This window comes from Argiope bruennichi, chromosome 9 (genome assembly GCF_947563725.1).
Source record: "Argiope bruennichi chromosome 9, qqArgBrue1.1, whole genome shotgun sequence".
Lineage (NCBI taxonomy): Eukaryota > Metazoa > Arthropoda > Arachnida > Araneae > Araneidae > Argiope > Argiope bruennichi.
Window position 1 is genome coordinate 58,956,396 of NC_079159.1, and position 22,704 is coordinate 58,979,099.

At 28.0% G+C, this 22,704-nt stretch overlaps 1 protein-coding gene across 1 annotated transcript in view; it reads right to left on the reverse strand.

Annotated features, from left to right (window-relative positions):
• Window positions 1–10,325, reverse strand: part of LOC129985354 (CUB domain-containing protein 2-like) — a 182,597-nt gene extending 172,272 nt beyond the window's left edge. The window contains exon 1 of the mRNA XM_056095356.1: window positions 10,145–10,325. The gene's annotated coding sequence lies outside the window, so the exon portion shown is untranslated. The remainder of the gene's footprint in view (window positions 1–10,144) is intronic.
• Between the last annotated feature and the right edge of the window lie 12,379 nt (window positions 10,326–22,704).

Genomic DNA, 22,704 nt, shown 5'->3' on the forward strand with positions numbered 1-22,704 from the left:
ATGGCATGCGGAAATATATTCTTCGATTCGAAAGTTCACGTTATCATCATATTATGAATATTTTCACCGGTAAGAAAATAGATAGAAATTAATTAAAAAATTATTTTTTCATTTATATTCGTTATTTTTATTTTGTTAACATGAATAAAATATTCATGCTTCGAATGAAATACACGTGAAGTTTTTTTCAAAATGTTTTAAACATTATTTATGCTTTTTTTAAAATCTGAATAAATTGTTAATATAAGAACCATATAATCTTGTAGGAAATTAATTTTTCATTTACATTTTTTGATGCTAGATTTATGTAAAGAAAAAATTGAAATATATAGTTTTTGAATATATTACTATGAAAAATCTTTTCGGTGGGTGTACCATAAAATGTCCAGCACTTTCAGTACAGAATAATGCTGCTTTATTCTACTCGAAACACAAGTACAAAAACACAGATGTAAAAGTTCGAAACAAACTTGTAAAAAACATTGATCATAAGCAACTAATAGACACTAAACAATCGCAGTAATAAAAGGCGCACATAATTTTCTCAGGATTAACGCTTCAAAAAGAATATTCACTTCCATTATTCCTTGTCCCTACTCGGTTATCACTTGAATTTATCGGGATTCTTCTTGGAATTTTATAGTCTCTGTGACGGGGCAAAGAAGCTTCTAGAAGAATAAAGTATCTTTGAGCCTAATTGAAATATTACCGAAATTCCAGTAGATTATGGAACTTTTTGCCCCAAATTTGTTACCAAGAGGTAAATTATTGATTTGGCACCTATTAAATATCAATAAAACTCTCTTCCTTCACATTAAAAATAACTGCTCTGGAAAGCAAGGTTACAGATTCGTAATAATATTATTTATTATTAAGAATGAACCCAATAAAGATTAGTATTTATAAGATAATATACAGAAGTAACTAATTCATTGTAAACACTATAAAGCATTTACAGGAACTTTTATTTGAAAATGGCCTTTTATATTACTCCGATATTTAAAATTCGATGCGAGTATTTCCCTTTGAATTTTCTGGCAACAAAAGATTATAAATGTGTTGATTGTGGTTGATAATTATTAGAATTACAGGAACTTTTATTTAAAAATGGCCTTTTATATTACTCAGATACTTAAAATTCTATACGAGTATTTCCCGATGAATTTTCTGACAATAAAAGATTATAAAGACAATAAAAGATTGTTGTTAATAATTTTTAGAATTAATTTTCTTAAAAAATTTAATAATAATATTCATGTAAGCTACAAATATCAAAAACCACTTTATATTATTGACCTGCTACTTTGTTCAACGCAAAATCTTGTTTAATTGTATCATCAATATACAAATGAAAACCAACACAGGACTGTTTATGAAGTTATTTTATTAAATAATATAAAAAAAATAGACGCGTTTTAGGCATTAAGTAAAAAAAGGCTTACTAAATTTAGAATAGAATTCTGATTTTTTGTACATCCACTCTTTTAAATATTCAATAATCAATTTTGAAAAATTCAGCTTCATGTTAAACCTTGTGTTTTACTCGAAATAATTTAAAATATTAAAACAAACACTTTTATATTCACTTGGAAATCACTTTAAAAAGCCAAGCATCCTTGTAATTGAATTTTGTTGAAAAAAATATTATTGGAACAAACACGTTCCTTAATTTATTTGTGGAAATCCTTTAAAAAGCTAAGCACGTCTTCGTGTTTTTCAGAAGTAAAAAGAACATTCCTCCTTTAAATTTTTTTTAAAATTTTGTTTAGAAGAACGCCGAGTCTCGTGGGACTCGCGAAGTACAGATGCGGGAAGTAAAACAAAAACGTTATGTTTCCAAAACAAAACGAACACCGATTCCCGCGGGAGTTTTCTACTAATGGAATGTCCCATTGTGCGTGATTAGCACGGATCGTCTGCAGGTTTGAGTTTCGTTCCTTTTCACACGAACTGAAAAAGGCAGTATTCATTGTCCAAAAACCTTTCCACTGTGCTTCATACTTCCCCCTTTCAAATACGAAACCAAAGAAAAGGAGAAAATGTAATTTTAACTGGAGAAGAAGAAAAAAAAATCTTTGGATTCAAAAAACATTCCGTTTGAAAGGAAGAGAACAAAAAAGATAGAAACCGTACCTTTGGTTTTAGAAAATTCTATTTTCACAGCTTTATTGCATTTGCACTCTTTAAAAAAGCATCTCCCTCGAGGAAAAAGAATCACATAAATATTGAAAATACAGAAAATCCCTCAAAGCCAGCCACAGAAATTTAATTGAGCGCTTGGTCTTTGAAATACTTTTACGTAAGGCACGCATTCAGCTAGTATATTTTTTAAACATTTCTTTTATACGAATTTGTTACTCGAATGCCAGCTTTAAAATTCATATTTAAAAATAATGGCAGACGATATTAAATTGTAAGAATCGAAAGGTAACGTTTGCATTTCATTATCCACGGCATTCTACGTGCGAAAAAGAATTTATAATCTTTGCGTTTTATTCAACTGTTTCGCTCTGAAGAAGGCAAATAAATTATTCATGCATAGAACGAAGGGGAAGGGAGGTTTTGAAATTCTATTCGGAAGCATCATTTATATCTTTATTTACTTTTGGATGATTTCTTATGCATAGAAGAAATAAAATCCTGTAGACAATTGAAATGTTTCATTTTTTTTCAATACTATATTTCTTTTAGTAAGCAAAATAAATGTTACAGAACTAACTTTATTAGAGAATAATTTAAATTTAAATTCAAGAACTGTATCAATTTTGGCTCTAAGTAGTTTAAGAAATGCAATACAAAGTTTATCAAATTATTTTATTTCACAGGCACTGAATATATTGAAATAGAATCAATTAGACAGATACAAGAGAAAATTGTAACAGAAATTTTAATTACCGTACGCTAATTCTAATTCATTCAGAATGTGGGTAAATATCAATAAAAAAATTTATAAAATAATTATTTTACATACGCGCATTTAGTCTTTTAAATAAGGCTGAGGTCTCCGTCACGAAGTTGGAGGTTCCTAATTCGATACCCCAAGAAATCCGTTGTATATGCAGAACCGATGAACACTAATATCTTCTCTTTGGCTTGTGGAAATGTGGAAAGTAAGGCCAATTCTGGTAAGGTCCTTGTCATCTGACATGAGTTCAAAATTATGAACTCCTCTCCCACAAAAAAAAAACAAGTGTTGTTTTCACCCGGGATGTCAATGTAACTGAATTTAATTAAATCATCTTGATAATTAAAAAAAACATATACCTTTACGGCAATAGTTGGCGATGTACGATTTACGGTACAAAAAGCCTGGCATACATATTAACGTATAAAAATGTCTTACTTCATGAAATTACAAAGCACAGGAAGAGAAAACAATTTCTAGGTGTACGCAAAGAACAGTATTTGTCAGGTACAAATAACTCATAAGTCACTAAGTGTTAAACCGCAGAGAACGAACAGCTAGAGAGGTCGCTCTACGATCAATTCCCTCAAAAGTGAAATCACGTTGGCGACAAGCTCCAAATTCTAGCGTTTAAATAAATTTTCCAAAAAGCATAGAAATTTCTGTAAGAATCTCCGGATTGCATAAATACATCACCATAAACCAGAGGTCTCATTTTTGAGGCTCTAAAATTTTTTGTCAAATGTCCTCAAAATTCGGGGTTAATTGAATTAGACTTCCATTAAAATTGCTATAAATCTCTCGTTTCAGCAATGCTTTTGAAACTGAAGGAAAGTAGTTTTACCGATTTATAACGATATATTTTCACTCTTAAAATATGATTTCAGCTTAGCATTTCACCATTTTTTGTAAATTTTGAGAACAAAGTATTTTTAGCGAAGAAATGAGATAGAAAGCTTTGATGCAAACATTATATAACATGAAATAATTCATTAATAAAAAATTGTATTCCTTAAAAACACACCCGAGTTGTTTTATTTGTTGTTTTAAGAGAAAATTAAATATTATGTTAACGTTCAGTATCCTTTTTGTTGTTTCAAAGGATAAATATTATATTAATGCAAATATTGATGAAAGATTAACTATTCAATTTCTACACAAATTGATCTTACCTTTAAAAATAAGGGATTTAGAGCTTTCTCCTTGATTAAATGCTGAATGGTTTCGAATTGTTCCTTCTTATTTATACGCTTTCATTTTCTTGCACCGGCCTTAACTATTAATATTGAAATTTCATGAATATTTTAATCAACTCGATTAAAGTTTTATAATAATTAAAATACTTTTAATCAATTGATCAATATATGCTTTTTGGTTGTTACTTTTCAATGCAGGAATACTTAATATTTTAATCTACTTCTTAAATTTGTGCGCTATATTAAGTTTGAAATATATTACATCGCATTATTACGAGACCAAAAGGCCCGTTTTCATCCCTAATTCTTGTATATGACAGTATAAAGAGCATATGTTTAATTTTAATATAATAATGAAAAGAAGGAAGAATACGTTTTCGACCTGTTTTTGAATGATTTCAAAATTTCGAAACCATTCATTTCAAATGATTTCAAAAAAATCAAAACAATCTTTCAAATTTCCAATTTTTTAATATTATATATATATATATATATATATATATATATATATATATATATATTATATATATATATATATATATATATATATATATATATATATATATATATATATATATATATATATATATATATATATATATATATATATATATATATATATATATATATATATATATATATATATATATATATATATATATATATATATATATATATATATATATATATATATATATATATATATATATATATATGACACAATTGTTTTGTTTAAAAAATCTTAAAAATACAAAAAAATATAAAATTTGTGGAAACGGAAAGTGTAGGACATGTCCTTTGGCAGATAAGGAACAGATCAAAAATGAAAACTCAAAATTACAAACATTCTGTAAAAACAAAAATTTGATTTATCTCCTTAATTGTTCAGAATGTAATTTAAAATATATTGGCCAAACTAGCACCGAGCTTAATTTAAGAATTAACAATCACAGATCCGATATAAAAATCTTCATAAAAAATAGGACCACTGACTTCGAACTGGAGCATTTTCAAAACCATAACTTTAACAATATTAATATCTACATTCTAGAAGACAATATTAACGAATTAAACAAAAGATTAGATCTGGAAAACATTTATATTTACAACCTGAAAACTTTATTTCCTTATGGTCTCAATAGTAAATTAAATGGGGAAGGTTATGCAGATTTAAACAATAATTGCATTTATAACAAATTTAACATTTTTAAAAATTTTCTAAATAAAGATAACTTTTCTAAAAGATTTAAAAGAGGTAAAGGGAAAGGAGGCAATTTTCAAATTATATTTGAGGAATTTCAAAATTACTGTAATCTGGAACCCAATAGTGAAAACATTCACAGAATTAGGAAATACATTTTTGGTCTTAGAAATAATAAAATGAAATGGTTTTTAAATAATAAATTCGGGGAATTAGAGTTTAAAAATTCGTACACTAAATGTATTATTCTAGATCTTATTAAATGTAAACTTAACATTGGAAAAAACGATTTACTTTTTAATAATAAAAATAATGTTTACAAAGAATACTGTGTGATTAAATTCTTGGATATTTACTTCGAATATCTAAAATTACCCAAAATTATACATAATAATAATATTTTTTTTCCTCTTGCAGATAAAACTAATGTATCAATAGCGTTTAGTTACACTTCAACTTTAAAGAAAAAAATTTGTAATTATAATTACTATAGCAAAAATTTAGATAAAATAAATAAAACAGATTGTTACTGTAACAAGGAAAAATATAAAGATTTTATAGATATTGATAAAGGTCATATTATTACAGGTAATTTAAAAATTATTGAATCCAACTCTTTAAGAGATTTGATGGGAAGAGGAACAAAATTTAGATTAAGAGAAAAAATAAACCATAACAAAATTTTGATTTCTATTGGTAATGATTTGGATATTTTTATTGCCAAATTATCTAGAAAATACCACTGGCCTGCGGAAGGTTTCGGGGAATGGAAAGTGAGTATTTTAAAGGAAATTAAAATAAAATTGAATACTGATTTTGACAGATCTAAAGAACGTGGGATTTATTTTAGTAAAACATTAAAAAATGAAATAAAAAATTTTAAAGAAAAATTTGTTATTACAGTAATAGATAAATCAGCAAATAATTTCTGTTTAATTTGTAAATATTATTATAAAGAACTTTTAATTAATGAATATAACTCTAATGCAACTTATATGTTAAAGAACACCGGGAAAAAGGAATTAGATAAAAGAATGCTAGCTTTCGCAAAAAAAAACCAAAACTAAGACTTGCTCTCTTAACTATCCTTATTTATTCCCAACAGTTAAATTTCATAAAAATCCATTAAAATTCAGATTCGTAACCTGTAGCACTGGTAGTTATAATTACTATACGGGTAAACATTTCTTTAAATACTTAAAAATTATCCTGGACAAAATAAAAAATGAAGACAACTTTATTATTTCTAGTAACAAAGAAGTATTGGATTTTCTTAAAGATAACAACATTAATAAACTTAATACTTTTGATTTCGAAAATTTATACACTAATCTACCTCATGAAAAATTAATAAAGGTCTGCACTTTTATATATGATGAATATTTAAATGAAAATATCATTCCTAAAAATAACTGGCTTGAGTTATGTAATTTTAATATTACTGAAAATTACGTGTTTAATGGTATTAATTTTTATAAACAAGTCAAGGGCATTCCAATGGGGACAGCTTTCTCAAGTGCTTTAGCTAATATTTTCCTACATTACTATGAGAAAAAAATAATTAAATATAATTTAATAAACGGGTGGAGATATATTGATGACCTACTTTTGATTAACTTCGACAATACTAATATTATTACTAATTGCTATCCAAAAGATTTAATTCTAAAAGATACAAATATAAATCAACTTGAGGTTACCTTTCTGGATTTAAAAATCGAAATTGCTAATGATAAAACAATAGTTGGTATATACGATAAAAGGGATGATTTCAACTTTAAAATAACAAAACTTTGTAACTACCATTCAATCTAAACTCTAAAATTTTCAAAAATCTAATTTTCTCACAAGTTAACAGGATCAAAAGGGTTTGCAATATTAAAAATTCTTATATTGAAGCATCAAATATCCTCCTTAAAAATTTAATTAAAAATGATTTTCCTAGAAATTACTGTAATGTCAATTTTTTAATTAAACAAGGTATGGTTTGGGATTAATCTTTTGGCTTAAATAAAAATAGAAATTTACTTGCATATTGGATCACTCAATAGATGGCGCTGGGTGCCTACCTCTGTTTACATAATTTACCGTTAACTTTCAAAAACAGGAAATCACAATCGATTGTTTAAAGTTTCCTTCACTGTTGGATGGTATGTGCTGGCCTTTTCGTTTTTAATTTTAATTTTAATGCTGTTTTTGTTTTTATTGTTATTGTTTTTATTGTATTTTTACTTTGTGGTTTTTTTTTTCTAATTTGTTATTTTGTATTTCCTTTCTGTTAAAATGGTATATCTCTTGAGCATAATTTCGGGGGATTTTCGGGTCACGAGGAATCATTATTAGACTTAATGTCTGTATGTACTCACAGAAAAAATCCCTTTATTTGAATCCCTGCCTGAGGGTGACCCTTGAAAAAGTCTTCAGGCCGGATTCTTTTTTAAAATTTTTAATAATTTTTTTTGGTTTAATTTTTATTTGGTTTTTGTTTTTCCTATTAACTTGATTCTAATACTTTTGTATATATATATATATATATATATACTAAAAAAATGGCACGGCAGCCCATGTGGGCCAAGACCTATAATGTCCATATCGGTCACTTGACCGAAGGCCCTGAGGTGCAAGGCATATGTCCCGATTAGGTGGTCAGCCCAACGCGGAACTCTCAATGTTTAGTTTCCAAGTATGCTTGGTCCTCAGTTTTTCGACCCACTGAAGAGATGAAAGACTGAGTAGACACACACACACACACACATATATATATATATATATATATATGTTTGTGTGTGTGTGTGTGCATATATTTAAAATTTAGTTAGACGCCTGCGTATAAAATTTTCTTTATCTAATCGTTACACCTTTATTTTGTCATTTTTATATACAAATGAATAAATGGACCGACAGATGGTCAATTTGTTCTGAGATTTTATCCAAAATTTGATGCAGATCTGAAATTCTGGTAATAAAATTACATACTACATTTTATTAATTTAACACTTTCTTTTCGACGATTCTCTCGTCACGCAAATGGGCAAACATGCAGAAATATTTCCTGTGAATATATTCCGTTCGAAATTTAATAAGACATAATATTTGATGAAATATAATTTGGTTTTAAGATCATATACTAACTTTTCTTCGTCTAACTCGATACGTTTTAAATTATTGAAGTCACAGAGAAATAAATAAGTACAAAAAATGGTGTTTTCGGAATTAGAAAATAAAATTAAAAGCAGATTTGCCTTTTTTGTTAATAAGTATAAGAAATATGGTCACGCAAAAAAAAAGTTACATTAACTTTTTTCTTTTTAATGATATCAATTCATTAAAGTAAAATTTTATTTTCTTGAATTTTTGAAAATTTCTTAAACATAGTTTTATGCAATGTTTGAAATAATATTTTTTATTGTTGCAAAGAAATTTAAACCGTTTTCATGTTTTACAAAAATTTAAAAATTTATTTTTCTTCCATTACTGACGATATAATTTTGGGATGGTCTTTCTTGGAAATATTTTAATAAATTTTTTTTTCTCTTCATTTTTTTGCTCAATCTATAAATAACGCTCTCTGGGTTATTAAGCATTATATTTTGAGTGGTATTTGTTCATACTTAAATGCATTTAAAATGAATCTTCAAGTCATCTTGTGTGGCATAATGTGTACTTCTAAAATGAAAAATTTCAAATTAAATAGACACGCTATTTTAATTCTTAAACTTACTGATGATGTTTTTATTAATTAAAGGGAGTAAAATTAAATCACCGTTCACGAACAATGTTAAGTTCTTAATGTATTGGACAATAAGGACATGTGGCAGGAATTTCAGAAAATTTTACTTCCAAAAGAATTAAACAAGTAGAAATAAAGAAAACAGGTGCAAGGTTACGAGAATATAAAGGTTTTATATTTAATCCAAATTGAAGTTTAAGTCAGGAATAAGATAAATTTGATTTAAATGAAACTAATCCGATGTTTCTGATGAATCAGCCAATCATCATAGGCGGTTAATGTAGAATTAAATAAAAAGCACGTGCGATTTAACTTACGATTGCATGGAAAAATGAGATGAGCATTTAATTCAACTCCATTATAACTTGCTCCATAAACAGATGACCAAGTTTATCCTTTTTTTAAAAAAATGAGGAAAATAAATATATTATCACAAAAAATGTTAAAAAAAATACCTTCTAAATGTAATAAAAAAAGAGAAGAAAAATGCTTATATCCTGGTTTCAGATATAGGGATAACAATAAATATATTCACAAGAGTTAATCGAAGCTCAACATCATACAAAAATTTCAGGAACTTTCTAAAACGAATAATTTTTTACAGCATTGCTAATAAACTTTTAGTATATTAAAGAAAAATCGTTAAATAAAGTAGCAAAGAACTTCAGTCCGCGTGTTTCTAATTTCATTATTTCAAAGTCAGAAAACGAAGAAAGAAATGAAATTTTTTTTTTCTTTTAATTGCAGCATTATTGAAAATAAATTATACACACTTTTGAAATACTTTTTAAGAATAACAAGAAACATTTGAAGAGTAAATTATATGGAATAACAATGACAATGGAAAGTTAATAAACCTTCATATTTTTATGAACAGAAGTTATGTTAACTTTCACAGAAGAATGTTACAGAAATTTTGAGTTTATTTTGTTACATTAGCCAATCAGGTGACAAGAGCAATATTTGAAAAATAATGTTAAGATTATGAATTATCTCATTCTTCGAAATAATGAGATATCCGTTCATCAGAACAAACTCATTATTTTATTTTTCATTCCTCTTAAAGATATCCACATAAATTTTAAATAAATAAACAAATAAAATTCACATACCTTTTTCAAAGTTTTCTTTATCTTTCGCGTCTTGTAAGCAAAAACAAATCGAAACGTCAACAATCTTCCAACAATGAAAACGATTTTCTAGAAAACGGTCGATCCTCTTTTATACAAAACAAAACCACACGGCGGAGCGGGATCTCCGTAATTCCGTTAGAAGCCGCGTTGGCAGACGATTCCTGTCCACCCCTAAAATGTTCCGCAAACGATCTGAGGGGCGCGAGAGGGCGTGTGGGTCCGACCATTCCGGGAGCGGGGCGCAAAAGGTGGGAGATCCCCTCCCGCCAGCTGATTGACGTCGCCCTTCGCTGTTCCGTCATCCGAAAGCCGCCGGGGCTTTCGCTGTCCCGCCAGTTGCTAAGAATAAATATCTTCGCCTCGTCTGATAGTCTCCTTAAATGCTTCTTATTTTGCTCGCCTTTATTTAAATTGATTTTTGTGAGGTTTCTGAGAAGTTTCATAGTCGATTTTTTATTCATTTCCTAGTACGTTATAAATGTTGTGTATTTGTATATTTGTGATAATAATTCATTTCTTTAACATAATTATCAGTTAATTGATGAATTTAACAAAGTTTTGAACACAATTAACCATCTGTTAATCCATAACAGAGACACAATTTGATAGTGAAACATAGAAAATATTGAAAACAAACTAATATTTATTCTAACTATACATAAATTATACACTAAAAATTTAAAAAAATGATTTGTATTATTTTTAATACTTATTATCAAAAAATAATACCCATTTATTAATTACAATTATAGTATTATATTTGTTACTATGATATAATACTATAATATAATTAATTTAATTACAATATTATAGTATTTCAGAAAATAACAGTTTTTAAAAATGTCTCTTCCAATATGTTTCAAAAATAAAGAACCCCAGAAGCAAGAGTGGTCGTTAAATCACTGACCAATGATCGCAATGATCGGGTAAAACTCGTCCGTATCTCCGAGACATCGGCAATAAGCTGGTGTGATATCGGATTCTGCCAATATTTTTTTCTGCCGTCTCTTAAGGTCCCTTTTCATCGGGGCGAACTCCCAAGGTGTCTTTGGGCAAACGATAGATTATTTATTATAAATATTGATAAATTATACACTAAAAATGAAAATAATAATAGTGTATTAATAAGAGCATGTTTTGAAGAAATGTGTTATTAAATTTTCTACCTGCCTTTAGCAACGAGCTTATTTGACAGTTTGTGAAAAATTTAATCAACTCTTTTTTGAATAACTATGTTTAATTATTCCCCATCAATTTTTGATAACTTTTTTTATTTTTTTAGACATGTAAATTGCATTATTTTAGGAGTTTCATACTAGTTTTAGTCCTTTAACTATGTACCTTGTCAATTATTTTCGTCTGTCACAAAAAAATTCGCATTTTAATCCAAATAAGGATAAAATTTCAACTAATCAATAAATGTGCGTGTTGAATCGAACAAATAATAAAGAAAATTTTTTTTATTCACTTCCTACTTAGATCAATAAAGAAAATTTTTATTTCAGCTACTTTTTATTAAATAATTATCAAAAAGTAAGTATCAAAAAATTTCAGATTAAGTTGAAGGCATTATTTATTAGAATCCAGCGATTGTTTTTTTATTGTGACCTTAAAAGTTCTAGAACTTCGAAATGTGCACAAAATAAATACTTTGAGAAACTTTCAATTTACTTCGAAAAGTATTTTGGGATTATTCCGTAACCTTTCAACGCTCGTGACAATGCGCCAATCCCTTGGCGCCGTCTTAATGAAAAGTAATTTGTGGTTATTAGTGCAAAGCTACCTTTTGGTGATAATATCGGGTTTGGAAAAATGGTAGACGGAATTAATTAAATTTAATTAATGAATTAACATTTGAAAAAAAAGGCATTAACATCAAGTGTCATCCACTACAAATTTAAAAAATTGTATTTGAACTGTGAATGAATAAAAAGTATTTTAAGATTGAAAATTGGAACAAGATATATAAATAAATATATATAGGGAGAGAGGGAATTAATAGTAGGAATTGAAAAATATTCGTAAAATATATGAGAAAAAAAGTAAACATTCACTGTCCAATATTTTTTTTCTAAAATATATAAAATGTTTCGCAAATTTTATATTATTTTAGAGAGCTTCAGTTTTAAAAAATCTGCTCATTTTAAACTGTTTAAAACAATTAAAAAATCTATCAATTTCATAAAAATAATTTTAGTCATTTAATTATGCATCGTCCCAATTCTTTTCGTCTGTCATCTCACAAAAAAAATTTGTATTTTAATAAAAATTGGGATATAATTTCAACTAACAAAATAATTTGCTTGATGAATCGAAAAATATTCATTAAATATATAATGATAAAAAGTACACTCATTCATCATCTCACATTTTTTTTTGAAAAATTTAAAATGTTTTATTATTTTTATATTATTTTAGAGAGTTTTAGTTTTTAAAAAATATGCCTCCTTTTATTCGTTAAAAAAATTAAATTATATGTGAATTTAATAAAGCTTTGTTGCTTTTGTTAAGAATACAAAACTTCAACTGAAAAAAGTTAAAAGAGCGATAATATATTTTTATGCATTCTTTAAACTATATTATCGCATCTTACAGGACAGAGAAGCAATGGTTGAAATGGACGAACTATGAAAATAAATTCATTCCTGCTGATCTCCGAAGTCACACAAGAACTTTAATAATAACAAAGTTAAAATTATGTATTGAAACGATGCTTTAAAAAGTAATTTACTCTATATACAAATAACAAGTCAACGTTTCATACCCATGTTATCAAGAATAGAAAAGAATCATTTTAAAATCAGTGTAACAATATCATGAAAACAATTCTGTAAGATATATTTAAAAACATTCTCTAGAATTCGATAAAATTAGAGAAAAGTAGTATATGCAACAATTAACTGGCAACAGGAAAAAGATGCTTTATGAATTTTCAGACGATTTTAAACGTAGATGATTTTCAAATGTAACTAAGTCATCAAGAATGAAAGATTCACTTTAATAACAGTATTAAAACCATGAAAAGTAGTGCTGTAAGATGTATCTAGAAACATTTTCTAGAATTCTATAAAATTAGAGAAAAGTATATGCAGCAATTAACTGGCAGCAGGAAAAATATCCTTTATGAATTTTCAGACTGTTTTTGTTCTGAAGTATTTTTGATAGTTGTCATGAGAAAATACTAAAATTTTGATAATTTTTAATCAATGAAAAGTAAAAGAAGGTAATTCAGATTATCGCCCTTAAAATAAATTTTTGCAAAATTTTGTGACTTAAATCCAGCATTTTGTCGTGTAATTGGTGAAAATAAAAATACAAAATCAGTTTTATTACTTGGCGAGATCTCTTTTTAGTAGGAGCTTAATATGCAAATTGATAAGAAGGTTGAGATAGTTTGCAAAAGTTGATGACTCGGAAAGCAGTTAAGATAAAAACAACATGCCGATTTACATGAATTGAAAGTGACTATCATTTGTCATGAAGCCAGGATTTATAATTTAGTGTATGATTTATATCCCAGCCCTTTTCTGAAATTTCCCCTAAATTGGTGCTTTCCATAGAATAAAAAAAATAATTGCAGTAAAGAATAATTCAGACGGATTAATTTAGCATATAATTACATATTTGTAAGAAGTAAATAAACTGTTTTTAATGGCACAATAGAATGTGAGAAATATAAGTATTTATATCTGACTTAGTGTGTGATATCTCCTCTGATAGATATGTTCCCAAAGGGGAGACTGCATGTTGAGTATATGTTGTTACTTCTTTTTTTTTTGTCTTATTTTACATAAAGATTCACACCACAAGCATTGCATTATACTGCTCTCTATATTTCCAGGAATATACGGGTTTTTTTTTAATTCTCCTGTGAAATTCTTCTTCTCTTTTAACTAAATTAAAAAATAAAGATTATATAACAAATAACTAAATATCAATTAAGTATCAACTAAATCTAACGGATATCAATATAATTTTAAAATTACTAATGAAAACAAACTAATATGAATATCATCTATAAAAAAATAAAAAACCCGAAGAATTCATAAAAATTCAGAAAATCTTAATCAAAGTTCTAATGCAAGAAATATAATTCTATTTTTGAGGAAATTAGAAAAACTATTTACAGTTATGTTGTTATTTCAAACACCAAAAGAAGCAAAACAACCTTTCACTAAGTATTTTAAGAAGACAATATTTTCACTGGCTGTACTATTAGTACGTTAGGCACGAGTTGACTCCATTCCAAGAAACTTCATTGTATAATATTTTTAAAACATGTTTGTTGAGTGCAAAGAAGGGGAAAAAAGGCTCTTAATATATTATTATTATTATTCACTTCACATTGTCTGCTAAAATTTCTCTCTCTTTTATTGAGAGCTTTCTATTTATGCTACAAAAGAATGGTGATGTAAAAAAAGTACATATGCGAGTGAGTTCTTTGCCAATTTTTATCAGAAACATGAAAGAAAGATTAAGGTTTAAAAATAAATGATCTGGGATACCAAGATTTGCATTTCAGCGTTTCTTGTAATTGCTGTAAAATCATTTTTTTTTAAGAAACTGTTTAGTTGCTAATCACATACTGATTGCTTATAACTATTTTCAATCTGCTCTCATCTCGCATCCATCAGCGCCATTTCACAAAATGTTGAGGTACCAGTAGGTTTTCATCCTATGGCAATAAAGCAAATACCACAAAAATTTACAAGATGGCGCTATATGACATTGCCAGCATGAGTGCAGATAGAAAAAAGTTATAATAGTTAGTTAATTATAAAAATGCTTTTTTTTGTTTAAAATCTCGTTTTCTTAGGAAAGACACTTATATGGATAAACTTTAAAAGCAAAACCTTATCTGAATATAAGATCTTTACCAAATCTTTAAAGCAGTTTCAGAGATACACGAAATAAGAAATACTCAAAAAATACACTAAAAAGATACACGAACGAAGAAATATATATATATATATATATATTAGGGATTGCAATACCGGACCAAAATTTCAATACCGGTATTCGGTATTTTTTAAATCTTAATACCGGGATACCGGTTTTAATACCGGTATTAGAAATTTTAGAAAAAGAAAGAAAACAAAGGTGTTTCTTTGTTTTATTTGCCAGTTTTGTTAGAGAGTGTAAATATCACAAAAAATAATTTGTAACTTATAAATTATAACAGTATTTAATCACAAAAAAATAAAGAAACATCTTATTTATTTAAATCACAAAAAAGTTTAAATATCACTATTCAGTTTCGGGTACTATTACAACCGAATAGTACCCGAAATGAAATGTGATCTTAAAAAAACATAATGCATCCATTGTACTGTCATTAAGCCTGAAGAGTAATTTTGTGTAAAAATTACCATCTGTCGAAAACGCTCTTTCAGCATCTACGCTAGTGGGTGGTACTGTTAGCAATGCGCAATATACTTTTTCCAAGAATTTACCTCTAAATCTCTCATCTTCAAATAAATCGATTTCTCGTCGGATGGTTTTGGATATTGCTGATTTCTGTATTGTATTTTGGTTCGTTGAAATTTGTTTTATTTATCGCTAATTCTAATTTTTGTTCAAGAGACAATTCCTTTTCACTATCGACAGTAGTGACATCATAATCTTATATAATTGAACAGAATTCTTCTGAATGTGGATAGGGTTGTGGATAAAAAATTTTAAGAAAATTTACTCTAAACTTAATCAGATTTGAATTGGTTATTTTCTTTTCTTCTTTTTCATTTTCATTTTTAAAATCATTATAATTATGTAAATACCGTAAGACATTTTCTATTTCGGTATGCCTTTCTTCTGTGCGATTTTTCAATGTAATATATAATTCTTCAGATAGTGATGTATGCTGTTCTTTCAGTGACTGCAAGATGAAATTTATTGTTGCATTAGCTGTTAATAAATTAGAATCTCTCTGACATAATGCCTCAATAGTCAGTTTTATTGGAAGTAGAGCTGATATAGTTCTAGATATTAAGGCGAATTCACTATCTGAAAAATTAATTTAAAGGTTTAAGTCGATTATTGCTTTTTGGATTGGATTTCTCAGTTTCAAAAATCGTTCCATTATTAGGAGTAAACTATTCCAACATGTTTTAGAATCTAATATTAACATATATTCTGTTTTATTTTCAGTTAGTATATATTTTAGTAAAATATCCTTTTTATAGGGGAACGTTTAAATATCTTAACAATTTTTCGAACTTTATAAATTATAGGAAACAATTCTTGATGGGTTAATATTTCATCCTCATTAGCAATATCTTCTTCAACAATGACATTGTCATTATCTTCATTGTCAATATCACTCTCACTCTTACTCTTTTCAAAGTTGGAATCCGAAATTTCTATATCCACAGTATTTTATTCTTCTGTTCTTTATTTTTTGGGTATAATACATCTATTACTCCTAATTGAATTCCATGTGCATAGGACAACTCCTTATTTGCACCAATCAACTTTCCAACTTTTTTCATAATTGTTGCTCCATCAGTCGTTAAGGATACGTTATTTTCTTTCAGGGATAAACCATTTTTCGCTAATTTAGATTTAAGCAATTAATTAAGCCGTTAATTAGCTAATTAATTTCGCCCGTTATGGAGACATAAAGACAAAAACGTATACTATTTTGTTATGTTCGCGATCCCTGAACATATAGTGGAGAAATTTTAAAAATTTCTAGTAAATACCGAAAAACCGGTATTTAAACTTGTGAATACCGGTATTACAAAATTGTAAAGATGGCTCAAAATACCGGTATTCGGTATCCCGGTATACCGGTATTGCAATCCCTAATATATATATACTAAAGATACCAATCTTCTTCTGTAATATTAATGCATTTTCAATAAATTATTAATTATAGTTTATGACAGTAATCCCATTATTTTAATTACATTATTCATACTCAAGCGCTTTATAGCAATATTAACCTCTTCGTCGTCCGTAACTCGTCTAGCGCGTTTAAGTGAAACTTCTGCAGGGCATCAGTAATGCGCTTCAAGCGTTCTTCTACATTTTAAAACTTTTAAACCTTTAAACTACTTTGTAAATATTTACTTGTTTCAATTTTTATTTTTGTTTGTTCTGATGCGGCGAAAAATAGGAAAAACAGAAATTTTAGTGGACAGGAGAGGACGGCGAAAGGATTAATTATATGTAATCTAAATTTTCTGCGTGTTAATAGTTGCTGTGCAATTAAAATGAATTTTTAAAAATAAAATAAAGGCAGACGAATAAAACATTTACCAATATCACGTTGCAATGTTTTGGATTGGGATTCGAATCATTTTTTTTATTCCTCATCTTAAAGACACACAACAGAAATATATTACAAACGGAAGCAGATTTCATATATAACATGCTTCAAGATGAATGGATTTGACAGAATTAGATAGTACAAAGAAAGACAGAATTAGATAGTACAAAGAGGAGCACAGCAGCTTTCATGTTTAGGATGATCGACACATTTGTAATTGACAAACTCAAACTATCAAGTTGCGAGTCTATCCTGTCGAGGAACAATTCCCGATTTACTGTCACATCAACCAAGCCATTCTATTAATTCCCAGGATACGGACACTCGCTCGTTAAATCTTGACACAACATCTGCGACCTTCCGAGACGTCAGGCATTGCTATTGACTCACACTTAAGCTCAGCCAACGATCCATTACAGCAGCTTCAGATACAACTGACAGTCATAAGTACCTGCTGGTAAACCATGTAGAGTACTTGAGTTGTACTCTCCTACAAGTACATGGCAAAGTGGTTTAACTAAGTTTATCAGATATTCCGTACTTCAGAACATAAGCTCTAGATTGTCAGTGGTTAATCAAAGGCTCTAGCCATTCGAGGATGGATGTATGAGAGAAAATCTCGCAAATTAAAAAATTCAATAATGGAAGATAAAAAGAATTAGAAATTATGTGGCAGTTAGTTATTATAAAAATTTAACAAAACTGCGTCTATAACCTATATAAACGTTAACATATATAACGTATATAACGTATACATCAATAAATATTTTGCAAAACTATCTATTTATATTAATAATATAAGTAAATAATTTTTCTATAACTTTGTATGTCCTTTCTTATGAATTGATGCTTTCATGTAGGGGCGTATATGGATATTCATAGTTATTAGGATGGACTCTTAAAATATTATCCTTCATGTGAAATGTTTAAAAAATTTGATAATTTTTTGCCATTTTATAGCCATGATGTTCGAGTTTTATAGTCATTTTATAGTCAAGATATTGATCCATTTTATAGTCATGATATTTATCTCCTCCTATATAAATGCATAAGGCCGGGATAGCCTGGTTAGTAGAGAGTTAGATTCGCATCCCTTAGGTTGTGAGTACGAACCACGCAGGCTGAAGACTCTTCGTGTGTGTGTGGTGGCAGGCGCACGTATAAATCTGTCGTGGTCACAAAGACCTTCATGGGGGCACTACTAATACCACGGGGGAGTGTTGGTTCTGAGATGATCGTTCTCTGATTCAGGTCTAAATTATTATCTGTGGATGAATGAGTGAAATGCATGAATGAAGTTCGCCCCATAAAAGAGGGTTGTGATGCTTGAGTAATTAAGTCGCACTCTTGGCCCTACTTGGCGCTACTGAAGAAAACAAGAGACGCTCACTCTGCTTAAATCGCTGACAGAGAACTGTCAGCGGCCTGTAAAGTGCCATATGTCACTACAACAAAAATGCATAAGAATTTTAGTTATTATTTAAAATACAAGAATTCTTTGTTCAAAATTATTTGAATAATTGATGGCAAAAATTGTATTTAGTTAAATAAAAATTGGATCCGTTTCCATTTCACAAAATTAAAAAAAAATAATAGGTTAATTCATTTGGGTATTGGTTTGGTACTTCAAAATTGCTAGCTAATAGCAATGTCCAACAATTAAGAAATTTCTCCTTGTCTTCATTAGTTCATCAATGATCGTTGAAATCTCAGTCTCACATGAAAATATAAGGAAGAATATAGATGTCCAAATTCAAATTCCTATAGTCTGCACAAGAAATAAAAGATTCCAAGTATGTGCAATTCACCATCGAAAATAAGAGAGCCCAAGAGAAACAACAGAAAACACGGAAGGGTGATTGCTCAGAAGAAAAGCGATATATTGCCCAAAGGGATTGTTGAAGACTTTAAATTGAATGTGTCAGCTTGAGTAGTTCTCCACCAATTAAAGAACTCAATTGTGTTGCCATACATTTCGAAATAAAATATGGCAATGCGGTTGGACTTTACAGCAAAGTCTACTTTGAAGGATTCTGGAACAGTGTTTATTATTTCCTAAAAAAACAAGTTTAAGGAACCGAAGCAGGCAATGCAAAAAAACCGGAATTAGATTCCATTATCTATCAATAGTAGATCTTGAAAAAGAAATTCTTTTGAAGAGAGGAAGAGCAAATCTTTTTCCGAGATAATTAGATATAAATAACTTAACACTAACTTTGCGGCTACGTGGAAAGTGGCTAATAGCATAAAACAAAAAATAAAATTAAAGACTGAAGTAAAAAAAAAGTTCAGTTAAATATTATGTATTTATATTCGGTTTTAAGTTATTGCTACGCTTGATTTTAGTGTTTTAGTTTTTAATAATTCCGACTGATTTTGAAGAACAATAAATTCAGAATTACACAAAGATATTTCTATTTTCAATATAATGTATCAAAGTGCAAGTGATACCATTAGACTAAATTAATAAATGAATTACAATAGTATATCAGAATTGTGAATAAACAACTCATTTTATATAACAAAACATGTAAGAATTTTATTGCCATTCGTCTGGTTTTGAATAATACATTTACAACTGAGAAAAAAATATCTGTAGAGACTTACTCTCTTAAATTATAAATCTGCTAATTTTTTTTTATTACCTGTAATTTAATCTAATTTTTACAACATCCTGTTTAATCTCAATAAAATTTGAGTTAATCAGGAATACTTTACATTCAGAACGAAAAAGTTGAAACGTTGTTGTAACCTATGGCACTTTAAAGCCTGCAGAGCACTCTGTCAGCGATTTAAGTTACATGAATATCTCTTGTTTTTTCAGTAGCGCAAACTGAGGCAAATTACGACTTAGCTACGCACACGTCACAACCCTATGGACGGACGGACTTCTTTCCTGCACAAATCGTAATTCGACCACACATTGTAATTTAGATCTGAATCAGAGAACTATCTCCTCCGAGCCAATACACCCAGTGGTATTACTCTCGTCATGAAGGACTTTGCGACCACGACACATTTATATTCGCCCCAGCCACCACCACCACACACCGGCCCGAGGGATTCGAACTCGCAACCCAAGGGATGCGATTCCAACGTCCTACCGGCCAGGCTATCCCGGTCACTCTGAAACTTGTGAATACCAAATAAAGGCATCTGTCTATTGACCATCTAATTTATGGAACATTATTGATGTGAGCTAAAAAGCGCATTCCGATATTTCCTATATATTCCGTAATAAGGATAATATTAATTTTGCTAAAATAATCAATCTGCATATATCCCAATATGTTTAAATATGAAAATGCTGAAAAGTTGCGCTGAATTAAAAATGATGAAAAGCAGTTAAGTAAAAGCATCATTTCATAGAAAAATATCATAAAATTTGATTTTAATTCTTCAGTTAGATTTAACAATAAAGAATTGTGATATAGGCCAAAAGTCGTTCCACCTTTTTAAATATTTTTAAAGAAAAAGTATTTTCAAAAATCACATTCAATTACGGTTATGTATCTCACATATCTTTTTAATATTATATTGATTTATAATTATTAAAATATTCTAATCAATTATTAGTTTCCTAATTTCAAACATAAAATCCAAACTGGTCAAACTAGTACTAAAGATAGTTAGAGAAAAATACCTTTTGCAGTAAAAATGACATTAAAAGTTCTAAGAAAAAAAAGACAATTTTATAGTAAAACTGATTTTTAACATACTAAGAGAAAAAGATATTTTGCAGAAAATTGGCATTAAAAATATTAAGCGAAAGATATACTTTTATACTGGCAGAAAAGATTTTTTCAGATATTTAATCGAATTAATAAATAAAGGAAAAGTAATTTTAATTCATAAAGTTTTAATAATTTAAATATAGTTTTCAATAATTTTAAAATAATAATATAAGTAATGACGTAAATAATGTATGAAATAGTATTTATAGAGGGTTTAACGTCGCAAATGTATAATAAAGTTTCGAAATAAATATCACAACGCATTTTAAATTTTTTAAAAAAATTGATGTACATTTATTACATTGTTAATTTAAAACTCTTAATGAACAAATTGCCAGTGCAATAAAAGAATTAATTATTCTAACACGAAATACTAAATCTTCAAGAGAATAAAAGCATTTAAAGAATTATTCATTCAGATCACTGAACTAATAAAAATTATATATAGAACTAAATAATTGCAATTTTTTATTTTTATTTTTCATTTTTCATGGTAATATATATATATATATATATATATATATATATATATATATATATATATATATATATATATATATATATATATATATATATATATATATATATATATATATATATATATATATATATATATATATTTAGTTAAAAGGAAGGAGAAAACAAAAAAATGGGTTCTTTACAGTATTCATGACTTATTCAAAAACATTTGAATAAGCCCTGTTCACTTTTAATTTGAACTATATATTCCTAATTAAATAATTTACACTAAAGAGTTTCTTAATTTTTTATAAGAGTTTTTAATTCGTTACAGTAACTTTAATGTGAAGTTTCCCGTTTCCACATCGGTCGTATTAATTACACACACAAATATTTACATTCTAGAGAGCAAATTCCTGTCTTCAATAATTGTCATATGGTTAATTCTGCTGTAGATATTTTAACGGAATTCTCTAATTTTAATTCATATCTTTTGATACTTTTCATATCATCTGTTTCAAATCTTGAGGATATAGTGGTTGAAAGGCATTACTTTTAACTTGTTGACTTTCTCAAGGACATTGATTTCTTTCATTGCCTTTGAAATTTATCTTTCGTAAGGTTTTCTTTTGTTTGAAATGTAATTTTTTTATGAACTATAGAGCAATTTTTATACGTTTTTACTTTGCACGACTTCAATTTTGATATAGTTTTTTAACAACCCAGTCAATCTTATATTTGCCGCAGTATGTCTTACACGGAACCTTATGCCAAAATATCTGCTATACTTATCTTACAGTTATTGTATATGCATTAAAATTCTCCGAAATTGGAATATAATAAAATATATAAAAATAAAAATGGGTAGATAATATGGCTAAATGCGTTCTTTTTTCAACATTTGTTTAATAAGAGGTTTCAAATCCTTGGTACGTTTTCCCTTGAAGACGCATATCGAACCAATTAAAAATGATCGAAATTATGTAAGTAAAGGAGGAAAGTACAATGATATCAAAAATATATAATTTTATCTTCTTAAGCTTCTGTGAAAACTGAAATTGACACAGTTCAAAAGC